The sequence below is a fragment of the Mustela lutreola genome, chromosome 7 (assembly GCF_030435805.1).
Source record: "Mustela lutreola isolate mMusLut2 chromosome 7, mMusLut2.pri, whole genome shotgun sequence".
In the NCBI taxonomy this organism is placed as follows: Eukaryota; Metazoa; Chordata; class Mammalia; order Carnivora; family Mustelidae; genus Mustela; species Mustela lutreola.
Window position 1 is genome coordinate 152199498 of NC_081296.1, and position 16177 is coordinate 152215674.

A 16177-nucleotide genomic window follows, 5' to 3' on the forward strand; every position below is an offset into this window, starting at 1 on the left:
TCTCCTGCTTCTTGGGACAGCGTCGAGTTTCCCACGGGCGGGACCACGGCACGTGCAGACGCAGGTTTACTTCTTCTTTCCAGGCTGGACGCCTCCGACGGCCTGTGGCTCGTTCTGCACAGAGTCCCCGGTCCTGCTCACGCGCGGGACCCTGCCCAGCAGATTAGCCTTATTCTGCGAAACGGCAGCCCTGCTCCGCAGCAAGCTGTGGCTTCTTTGTGGAGGCTGTGCACCCCTCTTGGAGCCTTGGGGTCCTTGCTGGTTCCCGGCACCACTGTCCAGCCCTGAGGCTTTCCTGTGGTGGGGAGCGATGGCTGTTCCAGAAGACCCGGTCCGTTGCCTCCTTCGGCCTCTGCAGAGTCCAATCTCGCCTGTGGAGCGGGTCTACAGGTCTACAGAAGAAAAACAAATGAATCTTGTCCGTACAGGGACCACAGCCCGCAGGAGAGTTTCTAAGACAGAACAGTGGAAGGAGGCACCGCTGCCCTTCCGAGCCGCGGACGGGGCTGGGGCTGGGGCCACCGTGCGGGCGGCGGTCACACGGCCGCGAGAAGGAGGACAGTCGTCCGCGGATTAGATGCCCGCCCGGCCGCGCAGACGGGCCACTCACGCCAACGCTCTCGTCTTATTCTGGCAAAGACTCCCAATTTAGGTTCCTCTAAGGTATTTAGGGAAGGGAGAAAAGTTTCTCCTGAGCCCACAGGGTCTTAATCACCTCCAGCTCAAAATAGCCTTTATACCCAAATGACGTATTTTAGGGAGAGTCGTCCTGAACCCCTTGACACCCATCCACCCCCCACGCCCCATCCCTCCCCCCAGCCAACCCCCCAAATTCCCTCTTCCATCTACCCACCAGTCCGTCCAACCGTCTGCCCAGCCTGCCGCTGCCCGTCTCTCTGTCCGTTCACTCGACCCGTCCCTTTTCCCCACAAGCCTCTCTTTCCTCCCGTGGGGGGCTGACCCCCACTGACAGCGCTGCTTCCGGGTCCTGTGCCCTGGTGAACGGGAACCCAAAGGACAGAGGTCCTGTAGTTGGGGCCCAGGGCTGCCACCCGCCAGCCACCCCCAAGGACGGTGCTGCTTCTTTCTGTACACGAGTTCCCGACCAGCGAAGGGTCAGCGGTCTCCGGCCTTCCGAGGGCTCAGAGGTGGCTTCCTACGTGCCAGGCCGGGGCCAAACCTTTCTCTGAGCCGTGCAGGGTGTGGACCACCGAGGCTGAGTTAACCCCATATTGCACAGGCTTAGCCCTGGGTTCTCGGCTGTCGAAACCAGGCACCGTAGGATGTGTGGAGGGAAGAGCTTGGGAAAGGCAGAGACCTTGACGGCTGGGGCGTAGGGCGGCCGGTGGGCAGATCCTGGGCATTGAGGAAAGCCAGAACTCTACTGAAGGGTAGATTTCAGTCTGGATGCCTCCGTTGAAGTTACCGGGTCATAGATAGCATTTCCGCTCACCCGGGCTCTGGGACGACGCTCTTCCTGCCATCCGGCGTTTGTGCATTTCTCAAGGTCAGGAGGCTGTTCGAGTGTGTACCCGGCCCGGGATGCCCTGGGCCCAGATCCTGAGGGCTCGGCTTGGGCTTAGGAGCCATCTGTCTGCTGACCGTGCTCGGTAAGCCAGTCCCGGGGCAGCCGCACTGTGTGGCTTCCAGCCCAAAGTCTGGGTGGGCAAGGCGGGCACAGAGGGGTCAGGGGCAGCCTAGGGGCTCCTGGGGACACAGACCTGCCCTCTCCCTCACTTCCCACAGCGGCTGGGCCCTGCCACGGGCAAATGAGGCCCCATATCCCTGCTCCCACCTGGCCCTGGACCCCCCCAACCCCGAGAAACACCAGTGGAAGAAGGAAGCAGGGCACAGGTGCGGTGGCCGGCAGCCTGAAGACAGGACCCCCCTAACTCCTGTAACGCCCTTGTGCTGCTTCTGAGGGGCAGCAGGGCTCTAGGGAGTCCGGCCCCACCTGTTCCCACCTCCACGAAGCTGGGCCTTGGTGGGGCGCACGTCTGCGGAAGGGGTCCCTGGGCAGAGGGCCGGCAACATCCACTTGGAGGGAGAAGCCCTCCCCGGGGTACAGTGCCCTCAGGATGGTGCCTGCGACAAAGCTTCGACACAGGGTGAGGGGGTCCCTGCTGCAGGCTGCCCCCCCCACCTCCCAGCCTGCTCCCCAGACAGTAAGTGACTCATGGCTCAGGCTGTGCTGGTGCAGGGAAGTTTGCTGGGAACTTTGCTTGGTGACTGGGGGAATCCCCCAGCTGCCTCCAGACAGAAAGTCTACAAGATATTTCTACGAAGTGATTGACATTTCCCCAAACCACAGACCACGGAGGGGCGCCAGGGTCAGGGTCAGCTGGCCGGAGCACAGAGGTGCGCCCCTCCCCTGCTCTCTCGTAGCTGTGGAGAGCCTCTGGCCCCCAGATCCCTGCCACCTCCTGGCTTACAGCTTGTCTATGGAGGGGCAGGCCACAGTGCCTGGGACAGGAGGGACAACGTGAGGCCAGCCCGGGGCCAGCGGGTCTGGACGTGCTCCATGGTATCTCGTCTGTGAGCGGCCAGGCCCTGGTGGACATGTGTCCTCCCTGCTGCTGGGTCCCAGAGCCCCATGGCTCAGCCTGACCAAAGCACAGGGTCAGGTCAGGAGCCTCTAGTCCCAGAGGACACTTTGCTGGCTCAGCCACTGCCCTAGCGGAGCCCAGGGCTCACCTTCCCCTCCTGCAGCTCCGCAGGGGTCGCCCGCCCCCCCCACCCCCTTTTTCCTAGGAGCCAGGAGGGACACCAGCCTAGGAGCTCCCCTGTCCCTGACCCCACTTTGTTGGGGAAGCGAAAGCACAGGGAGCCAGAGGTGGCCCCATAGAGGCGGGGCTGGGGGAGCCTTAAGTTTCCTTCCCCCAGTGACCCCAGAGAGCCTCCTCGCTGCTGGGCTCCTCCACAGGGACTCCAGTTTGAGCTGATGTCCGCATCGAGCTCCCCACCTGTGGTCCCACCAGGCAGCTCCCCAGAAGGGGTGCTCAGGCCGGAGACAGCCCACCTAAGGAACAGAGTTCCCGGCTCCAGGCCCCAACGACCGTCCCTCCCCGCCCTGCCCTGCCGCCTGGTGGCCGCTGCCCGCGCTGCGCCTGCGGGCCCGGCTCGGCGGTCACTCCACGCTGGCCGCGCAGCGGCGGGCTCACCCCCCAGTCCGAGCCCGGCGCCTCCGCGGGGGAGGGGACCACCCGCTCAGCCCGCGCCCAGGGCTCGCTTCTCCCCTCCAGTGCGGCGCAGCGCCCCAGGAGCTCCTGGGGCTCTCAGCATCGCTGCGCTGGACCCGCCCCCTGCGCTGGACCCGCCCCCTGCGCTGGACCCCCCACTCCCGCCAGAGGCGCTGCAGACCTGGGGCCTCAGTTTCCCCGGCAGTGAATGGGCCTGCCGCGCTCAGAGGTGCAGGGAGAGGCATCTGCCCCGGGGGAGAGCAGGGGTGGGCGGTACCTGCCCCCGCAGCGGATTCAGGGATTCCCGGCTCGCTGCCCTCACCCCTTCAGGGCCCGGAGCCCTCCTGTCCCGCGCCGCCTACGGCCCTGCCCCAAGCGCCCCAGCCTCCGGTCCCGGCCAGGCAGTCCCTGTGCCCCCTCCCGACCTCCCCCGGCCCAGAGGCCCGGCGGGCAGCCCGGCGGCGGCGCGCACACCCACCCTGACGCGCGGCCGCCGGGAGCGCGCCGGGACCTGGGGGGCGGCGGGCAGAGCCCTGCGGGGCGGGGCGGGGCGGGGCCGTCCGACGTCTCAGGCCAGCCGGGGCTCGAGGCCTGACCCCGCGGGGCCGGCCCGCAAGGCGGTGAGCGTGAGTCCCCCGGAACGTCCCTCCCAGCCCCCACCCAGGGCGCGGAAACGGAGGGGGCTGAGCGGAGACCCGCCCCTCCAGGGCCGCTCTGGGGGGGCGGGGCGGACCCCCGACTCCGCTCTAAGCCCCGGGGCCACCCGCCCCCTCGGGAATGCGGCGCGCGGCGCCAAACCACCAGCTGCGGCCGGGGGCGAGGCCGAGCGCGCTGACGCTCGCGGCTGGAAGTCCCTGGGGAGCCCGCGGCCCGGCCGCAGGAGGCCGGATCCGCGACGCCCTCGGGGTGGGCCCCGACCCCTGCTCCCGGAGCCAGCCGCCCGGGCCCTTTCCTCCGCCGCCCGCGGCGCCCCGGGCCCGGCGCCTGGCTCCCAGCAGCCTGGGACAGCTGACCGGAAGGTCTGTGCCTCCGTTTCCCCACTGCGCCCAGGGCGTTGCTCCCATCAAATCCGGGTCGCTGAGGATTGGGGACCGTCTGGAGCCCTGGAGAGGCACCCGGGGCACCTGCTCCGCGAGGCCGTTCTGGGGCAGGTCCGCGGAAGAAAAAGGGAGCAGGGAGGACTCAAAGCCACGAGCCGACTTCTCCCGCCCCCCACCCTGGGTTCCAGCACCCGTGCGCTCGCGCCCACGCGTGCTGGTGTGCCCTGTGCGCCCGCGTGTGTGGAGGTGCGCGCTGGCGTGAACACGTGCTCACCAAAGTGGCGCATGTCTGCCCTTGGGCGTGTGCGTGCACGCGCGCCCACAGAAGGTGCGTCCGTATGTCTGTGTGTCCACAGGAGTGTGTGTGCGTGTGTTTGCCGATCCCGCCCCTTAGGTGGGGACTGTGTAAACATTTCTCAGATGCCAGCCCCTGGAGACGCGGGGCTCCTCCTCCTCCTCCCTCCCCTGGCCTGCCCTCACTGGCTCTTCTGGGATTCTGGGGAATTACAGGGCACCCCACGCCAGGGGAAAGCAGGCTGGTGTCCCAAGCACAGATGTGTGGCCAAGGGGTCCCAGGTGACAGCAGGGCCCAGAAAGGAGGGCTCCTCTGATCCACTGTTTCCAGGGAGGAAGTGTCCTTTTAGGGGTGGACGGAGGCAGTCACGGCCAAGACCACAAGCCCTAGGGTGCAGGGAGCCCCTTCCCCAGGGGACGCTGAGCATGCCCCTGGGGTGAGTCAGGTGCCCTCCCCAGCAGACCCCACATCTGCCTCTCAGCCCTCCCCTGTCCAGCACCCCACAGGCCTCACCATGGTGGAGCTGAAGGAGCAGGGGCCACAGGGCTCCAAGCCAAGACTTGTCCCTTTGCCCTGTGCCCAGAGACCAGGCAGGAATTGCCACCACCCCACAGCCGGAACCCTCGCTCAGTCCCAGACCCAAAGGCCAGAGAAGGCCTGGCCTTGCCTGCCGTGTGTCTACGTGACCATGCCGTGTACCTACGTGCCTGCGTGGCCCCTGCCTGCCTCCCTCCCCCCTCGCTGTGGGGGCCGGTGGATGACTGTGAGTCTCTCCCTGCCCCGACTCCATTGGGGTTTGACCAGCCACAGCTCACTGGCTCTGACCCCGAGGCTGGACCCCAGGCCGGGACAAGTGGGGGCCTGGGCGCACTGGGACCCCCACGTGAGCCTCCTTCGCTTGCTCATCAAGTCCCTCCCTTCACATATCTCCAGCGACTCTGGGCCTCCCGGGTCGGTGCTGTGATGACCCCACGGAGGCCAAGATAGGGCCAGGGGGGAGGAGGTCTGAGTGCGGAGGGGCGGGGGAGGCCTCCCGTGGCCACCTGGCACTTGGTTCTGAAGGAGGGTGAAGCCGTCTCTGAGAAGGCCGAGGGCTGGCGTCCACGTCCCCTAGTCTGGTGGCCCCAGGGCAACAGACTGGCCTCATCTGAGCACCGTTGCGTCATCTGCCAGGAGCCTCTCCGGTCCTGCAGCTGGGGCTGCCCCTCCTCTCGAGGGTGGACCCTGTCCCTGTCCCCGATCCCTGCTTCCCCGCGGGGCGCAGTGTCCCTCAGCGCCGATGGCCTTCAGCCGCCCTCGGGATCTGCTCCAGGCTCCTGACCGGGCATGTGCGGCCCGCCCAGCGGAGACCCTGGCAGGAGACCTGTTCTCCCCAGACCCTCCATCTCTGCGCGTGGACCAGCCCCCCGGGAGGCCGCTCCAGCCCCGCAGCCCCTCCCCCAGGCCTGTCCTCTCCCCTTGTCTTCTTCACGTGTCCCCTGGACCTCCTGGTAATAGCCACGCCATCACCAGGGGCAGGGGACAGGGCCTCATGCCGTCGGTAGCCACCAGGGGGCGCGTGTCTTGGACGCGGCCTTAGGGTGCATCCGGAGGGCTGAGGGGGGAGCTGGGAGCTTGAGCCCAGGACACTGGCCCTCCGCTGGCGCCTTCCAGGTTTCTGGAGAACTCTGCCAGGTGGCCACTGCAAGCTTACTTCCCAGGTGAGGAAACAGGCCAGAGAAGGGGGTGCAGCCCCACCGCGCTCCGGGCTCTCGAGAGCACAAGCTCTAGGTCTTCAAGGTTTCTCCATGTGCACCTGGAATCTGCTGTGTTGGCTCTACCTCGCTGTGTGACTTTGGGAAATTCTCCTGACCTCTCTGGGCCTGTTCCCCACCTGGGAGCTGGGGTGGGGGTGGGAGGTGGGAGGGGCCAACTCCTGGGCAGAGCATGGTGGCTGGCTGGGCTCCCACGGAGGCGGGGTCTGCAGGGCCAAGGCAGCCCTGCTTTGGCCAGTGGGGGCCTGACCCTCCTGGGGAGCTACGGAGCTACAGCCAGGACAGGCAGAGCGGCTTTCCTGCCAGGGAGCTAGCTACCCCAGGCTGCATGCACACACGTGCGTGCACACGAGTGTGCCAGGATCCTGCTGCTACATGTGACACTTGCAGGGGACGCCCCCCCCCCCCGGCTCGCCCTGCCCCTTGCCAGCTGGGACAGGGCAGGGTCTGCCAGCCCAGGGTGCCTGGTGGCCATCAGGGCTGCGTCTCCCCTGGGGAAGTGAGGGGCACTCGGTCCCAACCCTCCATAGGAATCCCCACCTGGCAATGTGGACCCCTCCTGGGTCCTCCTGAGACCCTCGAGGGAGGGCAGAAAGGGTGAAGGCCACAGCCAGGGCCAGGCAGAGGGTGCCCACCTACCTGGGAGTTGGCAGAGGCACCGTTCCCACGCTCCGTGGTGCCAGTCTCGGCACTCAGCCCGGCCCCACCCTTGCCTTGTGGCGACCAGGGCACCCGGAATGTGGCTGCGGATTCCGTCCCCCGGGGCCACGGATTCCTGTCTCAGTGGGCGAGGGCGGAGGACGGCTTTCCGCCCTTTGATCCCTGCCAACTCCAGGGAGCTGGGCGCGCCCAGGCCTTGCCAGCCAGGCCACAGGGGAAGCTGGGGGAGGGGGATCCAGGCGGGTGCCCTTGGAGCTCCTGACTCTCCTCTTCCCCGCGGGGGGAGGTCCTGGCTCCTCACCTGTGGACCCAGGTCCGTTCCCCACCTTTTGCCTCCGAGCGGCACACGGCTCTGCCCCCTCTCAGCCTGCCCAGGCGGGGGAGGGGGCCGGCCCTGGCTCTCTCTGCCAGACTCTTCCCGACCTGCCAGGCCATGCCATGATCACCACCCACCACCCCCACATTCCCTCTTGAGGCCAGCCTGGTGCTGAACCATCCAGTACGAGGAGGGACCCCAGAATGTCCTGGGCCTCACCCCAGCGTGCCACAGCCCACCAGGCGGACCTGAAGGCCCTCACCTTCACCCTCAGGTGGACTGGCCCCCGACCCCTGGCAGCCCCTCTGAGCCCGCGACAGCTGCCCACTCAGTGTGCCCCGTATTCAAATGCCACCGGGCACTCCTGACCCTGGGACAAGGGGCTGCCCTCTGAGCCGGAGCTGGGGGCTGCAGGGGTGTCCTCAGGAGCTCCTGAGAGGCAGAAGGACCCTGGGGGGGCGGCTGGGCACTGCTTTGCCTCCTCCGCCAGTCCTGCCAGGGGCTCCCTCACCTGCCAGATGGGAATGACAGCCATTCGCACCTTGTGCCAGAGGCCTGTCTGGGACCTGCTCTATCCGCCCCATGCAGCCAAGGAGAGGGGACTCAAGCTGGGCCCCAGCACTGAGGAAGGGGAGGGCCCAGACCCGGAGCAGGAGCAGCCTGGCCCTTGGGGAGCCTTCCCAAGATGGCCCCCAGCGTGTCCCAGCAGGACCGGGATCTACCTGATTCCCCTCTGATGTGCGGGCCCGCTCCCCAGCCGGGCAGTCCTCTTGCCACAGAACTGCCAGAGACCTGGAGTGTCCTTCTCGGGAGGGGGTTCCTCTCTCTGAGTGTGTGGGGTGTGGGTGCACCCACGGGAGAGCAGGAGGCCTGTGCCCACCCAGCAGCCCGCTCTGCATCCCTGTGCAGGGCAGGGCTGGTCCCTCGGGTGCAGGCCCGCGATCCGGACGAAGTCTCCGCCCACGTGGAAGACCCGGGTGCGGCAGGGCCCACGGGGAGTCCGGGGCCTTCCACGCCCCCGCGCTCCATCCCAAGCCTGTCGCGGCGAGCCCGGCCTGCTCCGACGCCCGCCCCGGGCCCCGTGCGCATTCCTGGAGAGGCCGGGAGCGGCCAGAGGGGCCCGCGGGCCGGGTTTGGGCCGCGCCGCCGAGGGCGGGCTGATGGAGGGCCCCGGAAGGGGTGATGCCTTCCCGCGGCAGCACCCCCAGACGGCGGTGACCCAAGGTCGAGGCTCCTTCTTGGCCGCTGCAGGCGCAGACCCGCACGCTGGGGGAGGCACCCGCGGGCCAAGCGGGGGCTGTGACTTGGTGGGGCTGGCTCGGGGCAGGGGGCAGGGTGGAAGGGGGAGGCCGTGGGCCCAGTCCGTGGAGGGGCGGGTGCCCCGCGGCTGCCGGCGGGGGGTGGGCGCTGCCGAGCCGGGGGAGCGAGCGGGAGCAGCACTGGGAGCTGGCGGAGGCGCGAGGGGCCTGTGTGGTAGAGGCAGGGTGGGTGCTGGAGGAGGCGAGGCTGCAGGGGGGAGGTGGGAGCTCCAGCCAGGGTTCCACGGCCTGCGAGGCTGAGAAGCCGGTGTCTGGGCTGGGTGCACCTCCACTCCTCAGCCCTGCCTCCGGGTGTCTGTTCCTTTAATACAAACCCCTGGGTGCCCGGTCCTGCCGTGAGCTGCATGGGGGCTGCCTTCAAGGGGCTCAGAACCTGAGAGGTCTGCGGCAGCCGGAGTCTGGGAGAGATGCTGGGGCCCTGAGGGTCAGGGGGCGCCCTGCAGGCCGACTGAGCCTGGGGATGGCAGGAGGGCTGGCCGGGGCAGGCCCCCACTGCGGCGCTCCAGGCCTGCTCGCTCCCGGGTGCTCTGCTCGCCTGGGCTGACACCCAGACCCCAGCCGCAGCCCCAGCCCCAGCTTGGGCACTGGACACACCCACATTCCACAGAGGGTCCTGACAGCAGAAGGGCTGCTGGGGTGAGAGACAGAGAGAGAGAGGCAGGAAGTGCCAGGGGCAAGGGGAGTCTGGGGGGAGGGGGTGCTGGAAAGGCTCGGGAAGGGCCCCAAGGAGCAGAGCAGACCCCCGAGAAGGGCCTGGTCTCCTGTGCAGAATGGTAGCTGCTGGAGAGAGGAGCCTGGGGGGCGGCCGTGAGGGCAGTGGGGAGCCCCAGGAGGTGTTTGATCAAGGAAGAGTGGCATTGTCAAAAGATCGCCCCGACAAGCAGGGAGAAAGCGTGACACATGGGGTTGTAGAATAAGCCGTCCTCAGACTGGACCAGGATTGACTGAATACATCTCCTGTGGTTGGATACTGAGGTGGTTTCCAGATAATTCTGCAGTGAAAATCACTGTCCATCGCTGTTTGCATTCAGAGCCATTAAAGCAGATTCCAGAGGGGAGTAAAGGCTCCTCAAGATCATTGCCTGCTAATGGAGCGCTGCCCGCTTGGCACTCATCCCGCAGCACCCCTGCAGGCCCACGGGCTCCCTCCAGCCCTCCCCCAGCCGCCTCCTTCCCTGGGACCTGGTGGTCCCCCACTTCCTCGTGAACCCTCATGGAGCCTGGATCCCTGATGGGGGCACCAGCCTCGGGACCCTCTCAGGATCCCACACATAGGCCCCATCACTCCACACCCGTCCCACTCCCTCCCCTGTGCTCCTAAACCCCCGTCTGAAGAGGGACAGTCTCTCCTCACCTGTCCTGCCCTGTTTCTGCTCCCCCTTTGGGGCTGGCGGGCTGCCAGGAGACACCCAACAGGATCCTTCCCAGCTAAAGCCTGCAACAGCTCTCCAGAGCCCCCAGATTACATTCTGGTTCCCGGGAGCCCCTGCCCCACCCACCCCACCCCGGCTCTGCTCAGCTATGCACAGACCCCCACGCAGGGCCCGTCCTTCCTCCCCCGCTGGGACTCAAGTGCGGCCTCTTCTTCAAAGCGGGTCCTGCTGCTGGTCCCCCGTACGCCTCCGTGCCCCCTGCGGCTACACACCTCCTCCATGTCCCTGGCCCGGGCTGCATCTGAATCACCGGGCAGCCCTCTGGCTTTCCCAGGGCCGCAGCCACACCCCCTGTCAGAGCCCAGGTCAGACACGAAGGGTCCACAGAATGTCACCCTTGGCCCAGGCCCTTGGCCAGGACGCAGCATCCCAGAGAGGCCTGGCCACAGGCAGGACGTCATGCAGCAAGTCCTGGTCCAGGCGGCAGAAAGGGGCGTCTGCTGGCCGCCCGCTGCCGATGCCCCTGGAAGTTCAAGCCCCCCATTGCCCCCGGTATTTAGGGTCAGGAGGAGCTGCCTGCGGCTCTCCTGCAGGGGTTGGCGCCAGGCCCCGCACATCCTGCACACGAACGCGCGCACACACACACAGACACACAGACACACACACAGACGCTCGGCTGAGCCAGGCGTGGATGGACGCGCTCCGGCACGCCCTGGCATTCCCGGCCTCACAGGTTGGGAAGAACCCCGTCGGGCCCGGTCAGTATCTGGATGTCTCTCGGTGGAGCTCGAGCCACAAAGGTGCTGAGCAGAGAAGCCCAGCGCAGCCCGCCGACCTGTGAGCCACCGTGGCGGGCAGCGTCCACGGCGCTTGTTCCCGGAGCCACAGAGCCCAGCACAGGAGGGGTGGCCTTAGGGAAGGCCGGGTCCCGGCACTGCGGCTGGGTGGGCTGGGGGACAGCCCTGGGGGACTGACTCTGGGGGCCACGGCAACCTCAACCTGCCGTGGGCCAGCTGGGATCAAAGGCACACCCAGCAGGGCCAGGATGCCAGCGGAGCAGAGAGTCATTCGACTGCTCAAAGCCTCCTGCACGCCTCCAAACCCACAGGAATTTGGGCACCGGACCCGGCAAGCACGGCTGAAGCATCACCGGGCCAGGGTGCCCCGGCCTTGCCCTCACCACCTGGCCTCACCCACAAACCTGGCACAAAGAGATCTTCTCTTCCAGTCTTAAGGCCTGGAAAGATATTTTCAGTCTTAGGGGTTTGGGGGTTCCCCCATAAAGGACTGTGGGTCCTGAATTAATCTTTTCAAGGAGTTTGTTTTTAAGTCGTCTCCACACCCAGCTCGGGGCTTGAACTCACAACCCCAAGGTCGAGAGGTGCTTGCTCCACCGACGGAGCCAGCCAGGTGCCCCGCACGTATAGTTCTTCAGTCACGTCTTTCCTGGGTTGGGTTGGGTTTGGTTTATCCCCAGTGACTGAGGGAAACCCTACTGGTTTTTGTATCAGGCAACCCTGCTGAACTCAGAGGAGTGCCAGTAGCTAGTCTGCTGATTACTGTGGCGTTTCAGAGTAAGTTATCGCGTTATCTGAGGATACAAGGTACTGCAGTTGGGTCTCCCTTCACCTAGCTCCTAACCCACTGGTTTCTTTTTCTTGCCTTATTGCATCGGACGCGCAGGCTGACCCTGAGCGGTGCCCGTGAGCACGAACACCTTTGCTCGAGGGGACACGTCCCTCGTACAGCTGCAGGTCTGCAGGAGGTGGCACCCGCCACGCTAAGAAATTCCCTCTGGTTCTTGTTTTTTACGCTCGGTTTGTTGGTGTGTTTGTTTTTAAGTCGTGGGTACGTATTAAACTTTGTCAAATACTTTAATCTGCATGAGTGTAAGATCTTAATTTCCTTCTTTAGCCTGGTGAAATGCTGTGTGTGATCTCATGTGAACGATGTTCATGCTCCCGAGATAAACTGTGTGTGACCTTAACGCACCGTTGGATTTGGGTTAGCGAATACTTTAAAATCTTGTGCTTACACCTGAACCTGGTTTAGGATTCCGTGATCTCGTGCCCCCTATTCTATTTCTGTTCTGCCCTCCTGAGGTGGGCTGGACCCTTTCCCTCTAGCTCTCCTTTCCCGGAATACTCACACATCATGTATTATCAGCTCCCAGGGGGCCGGCGGGTCTCACCGTGAAGCCCACTGGCTGAGGGGCTTTGGGAAGCCCACTGGGAGAGAGGTTTGATTACTATTACGACTTTGGAGTGTATTTCAGTGTGTTTAATTTGCCATAAATCTATGTGCTCGCTGCGTTTGCAGATTTATTGGTGTGCACTTTTTTCAAAATGTCTCCTACATTTAGAATAACCAAGGTTGGGGCATCTGGGTGGCTCCGTGGGTTTAAGCCTCTGCCTTCAGCTCAGGTCGTGATCTCAGGGTCCTGGGATCGAGCCCCGCATCGGGCTCTCTGCTCGACGGGGAGCCTGCTTCCTCCTCTCTCTGCCTGCCTGTGATCTCTGTCTGTCAGATAAATAAATAAAATCTTTAAAAGAAAAAAAAAGAATGACCAAGGCTATAGTTAATCCCCTTTTCGTCCTAAATGTTGATTTTTGCGCGCGGACCAGTCTTCAGAGAAGCGTCTCCGCAGCCGGCTCGGACTGCGCCGCCATGGCCCCTTTGCCGCTGCGCTGACTGGGCGGCCTGACTTCTCTCCTTCCTTCATCTCCGTCGAAGCCTCGGCCTCGTCTCTAACGCTGCTGTACGCGCGTCCCACAGATCCGCCCTTGCCAAGGGCCTGTTATTGTCAAATTCTAAGCAGGTTGTGGTTCACTTTATCAATTCCTCTTCAAACACCGTTTCGTACTTTTAAAAAGTTCCCAAATGCTGCATTGTCCTGGCCGCGCGTCAGTTCCTGGTCTCTTTTCTCTGGAAAGGAAAGTGCACATGCAAATGGTGGATACACGAGAGCGGGGCGGGCGGGAGCCCCGAGAACCTGGAGCCGCTTCCACGCCCAGCGTGGAGCCCGACACAGGCTCGGCCTCAAGGCCCGGAGATCAGGACCTGAGCTGGAACCAAGAGTCTGACGCTCAACCCACTGAGCCACCCAAGGGCCCCTTGGGAACTGTGTCAGGATTGATCCCTCGTGTCGGTAACGGCGCACCGGGTGTTAGAGCCGGAGGACAGGGCAGCACCTCCTGCCCCGCAGCACACATCCGGCTTCCCGGGCGGCGCCAGCCAGCGTCCCCCTGCCTCCTGCGTGCGCTGGGATCGTCCAGGAGCGGCCAGCGTGGCGGCACAGTCGCATTCCCTGGCTCTGCCCTTACCTTCCACAGAGTCCCCCGGCCGGCTGGTGGCTCTGCCGCCTGCCTCCCCTGCGAGCCGCGGCTCTGCCCGGGAGACGCAAGCGGCCCTCTGAGAGCAGCAGAGACCACATCCGTTTCTGCATACAGTGCGGGGCAGCTGCGACCGCGGTCTCCCCTCCTTTCCTGCCGGGAGCACCGCCGCGACTGGGCGCCAGGAGGCATCTTGGATGCTGAGTCTACGAGGCCAGGGGAGCCAGGACTGGGCCATGTCCTTTGGGTCTCTTGGGAGGAAAGGAACCCCCATTCGGTGACGTGCCACAGAATTAGGTTTTCTTTTGCCTGGAGCGGCACCACCTCCGGCACACGCCCCGTCTCACCAGGACTGAGCCCCCGGCCGCGGCAGCTGTCCGTCTGGGAGACGGTCCTGTGTCACAGGGAGTGACCTTGCTCCTTCTCGCTCACGCAGGGGCGCCCCCCCCCCCGTGCACGTCCCCCGGATCCCGCCCCCCCCCGTGGGCCTGTGGAGACGCCGCCAGGGTCGGGCCGTTACGGACGGAGCCGTGATGACCGGCCTCGCGTGTCTCATTGCACGCGTGTGAAGTCCCACCTGTAGGGTGAGTTCCCGGTGCCGGCGCCGCTGTGTCCGGGAGATGCCGGAACGCGCTGTGCCTCTCCCTCCTCCGAGGCCCCGCACGGCACTCTGGGGCTGCGGCTGCCCCGCTCGCCCTCTCGGGAGTTTCTTGTTAACTCCGTTCCGCGGCGACCGCCATCGAGAGCTGAGGTCGGTGGGCCCTTCCCTCTCGTTACCCTCCCCGCAAACAAGCGGGTTTTGTCCCGGCCACAGGCTGAGATACTGTTCGTAGCAGAATCCGAATCGGTCCTCCTGGTGGGGGTTCCGGGATTTAATCATATCGTCTGTGAAAACCAAACTGTACTTCCTTCTGTGCGATTGTAAAAAGATTTTCTGGTTTTTTCTTTTTCTTTTTTTTAAAGATTTTATTTATTTATTTGACAGACAGATCACAAGTAGGCCCAGAGGCAGGCAGAGAGAGAGAGGGGGAAGCAGGCTCCCCGCTGAGCAGAGAGAGCCTGATGCGGGGCTCGGTCCCAGGACCCTGGGATCATGACCTGAGCTGAAGGCAGAGGCTTTAACCCACTGAGCCACCCAGGCGCCCCAGTGGTTTTTTTCTTTTAATTTTATCTTTAGTCATGTCTACACTCAAGGTGGGGCTCCCGCTTACAACCTAGAGGTCAGGAGTCGCACAGGCCGAACCCCCCGGTGCCCCTGCGGCTTCTACACCTGGTTCCTCCTCCAGTGCTGGGCGCCGGCGACAACAGAAGACCCACTGAGACCAGACCTCCACAGGCGGGCCGTGCCCTGCGCCCCACCTGGGGGTGGCTGGGTCCTGCACGACGGACGGTTTCACACTGAGAAGGTTTCACACTGAGAACGCGCGGCGGCTGTGGCGTCCGTGCTGCGAGCCGGGCTGGTGCCGACGCCCCCCCCGGGTCCCGCAGGGGCTCACAGGAGCCTGTCGACGGGCAGAGTGAGTCTGTGCCCTCCGGAGAGAGGAGGTATGTGAGGTGAGCCCCGTGTCTGCCTCTTCTCTTTCTCGAGTTCCTTCTGAGCTGCGGAGAGACGGAGCCAAAGCAGGGTCGGCGGCCTCGCGGGCTGCGTGGGGCTCAGCACGGAGCCCGCCACTTCCCCCGCTCCCTCCGGCTCTGCCACTCTGTCTCTCCAACGAGAAAAATGGTTTCCCGGGGATCCCAGTGGCCCCAGCGGGTGGAGTGTGTGACTCTCGTTGGGCAGCCGGGAGCTCAAGCCCTGGCGTTGGGCTCGCCAGACGACGTGCAAAATCAAACAAGTCTACAACAAACAAATACATACATTAGAAATCGTTGGAAACCCTTGTGAGAGCGGCCCGTTGGCTGTATGGGGCTCGACTTCAGTGAAGAAAACACGTGTCAGATCCCACCAGAGGCCTCTCCAGACACGGGCAGGTGTCTCCTGACCGCGGTCTTCCGACCGGTCCGCACGACGCCGCACGCCAGCCCCGCGTGGATCCAGAGCACGAGTCCTTCGGGTGCTTTTTGGTCCCGATCACCAACGTTTCGGTGCTGGCGTTCACGAGGCTGGTCTGTGATCTCACATCCTCAGGCGACGAACCGCGATACTTTGCACAGCAGTGGCGCCGCCCTTTCCCCGAAATGTAAGGATCGCTCAGGACACCGGAGGACCGATGGCTTTGTTTGAAAAATGGTCTGTTACATGGTGCACTCAGATTTTTCAAAAAAAATTTTTAAGGCTCTACACCCAGCATGAAGTCCAGGAAGGGGCTTGAACTCAGGACCCTGAGATCAGGACGTGAGCCGAGATCCAGTCAAACACTGAACCGACTGAACCAGCCGGGCGCCCAGTGCACCGACATCTCCTTGGGTCTCTGTTACAATCATGATGATTAATCATTTTCTTAGAAAATCATGTGTTCCAACCTTGATGCGCTGGCTTAGCGCTCATCAGAACGGCTCCTTAACACACAAACCACGCTCCGTCTCTCTGTTGGCTCTTCTCTTCCCCCCTTCCTGTGCATTTTAGACTTTCTTCTTTTCTTGATGAGGACTTCTGATTCTTTCTCTACTTCGTTGTGATTTTTGTCCCCAAAGAATTAGCTCTTACGATAATTTCTTGGTCCCAACCATCTTCTCCTGTTCAAATCCGTTTTGTCTTTACTTGTGACTCTTTAAAATCTGTCCAGCATCAGCATCGCCGTCGGCCCCGCCCCAGACGACAGCCCCCCGCCCCAGGTCACCAGCCTTCGTCCCCTGTGCCCCTCGGGGCCTCGCCAATGGCAGGGAGCTCAGGGTCTTTGTGGGACCCCGTCGGGAGACCAGTGACTTCTTCCTCCCTTAGGGGGGCTCCGGCCTGCACCACGCCCAGC

General features: G+C 64.3%; 1 long non-coding RNA gene across 1 annotated transcript; it reads left to right on the top strand.

The window, feature by feature from the left end:
• The first annotated feature begins 404 nt into the window (after nucleotides 1–404).
• Nucleotides 405–11812, top strand: LOC131837066 (uncharacterized). The gene is made up of 4 exons (XR_009355950.1): nucleotides 405–1610; nucleotides 5098–5277; nucleotides 11448–11510; nucleotides 11620–11812. It is a non-coding gene; the product is annotated as an uncharacterized LOC131837066 (long non-coding RNA).
• The last annotated feature ends 4365 nt before the right edge of the window (nucleotides 11813–16177 follow it).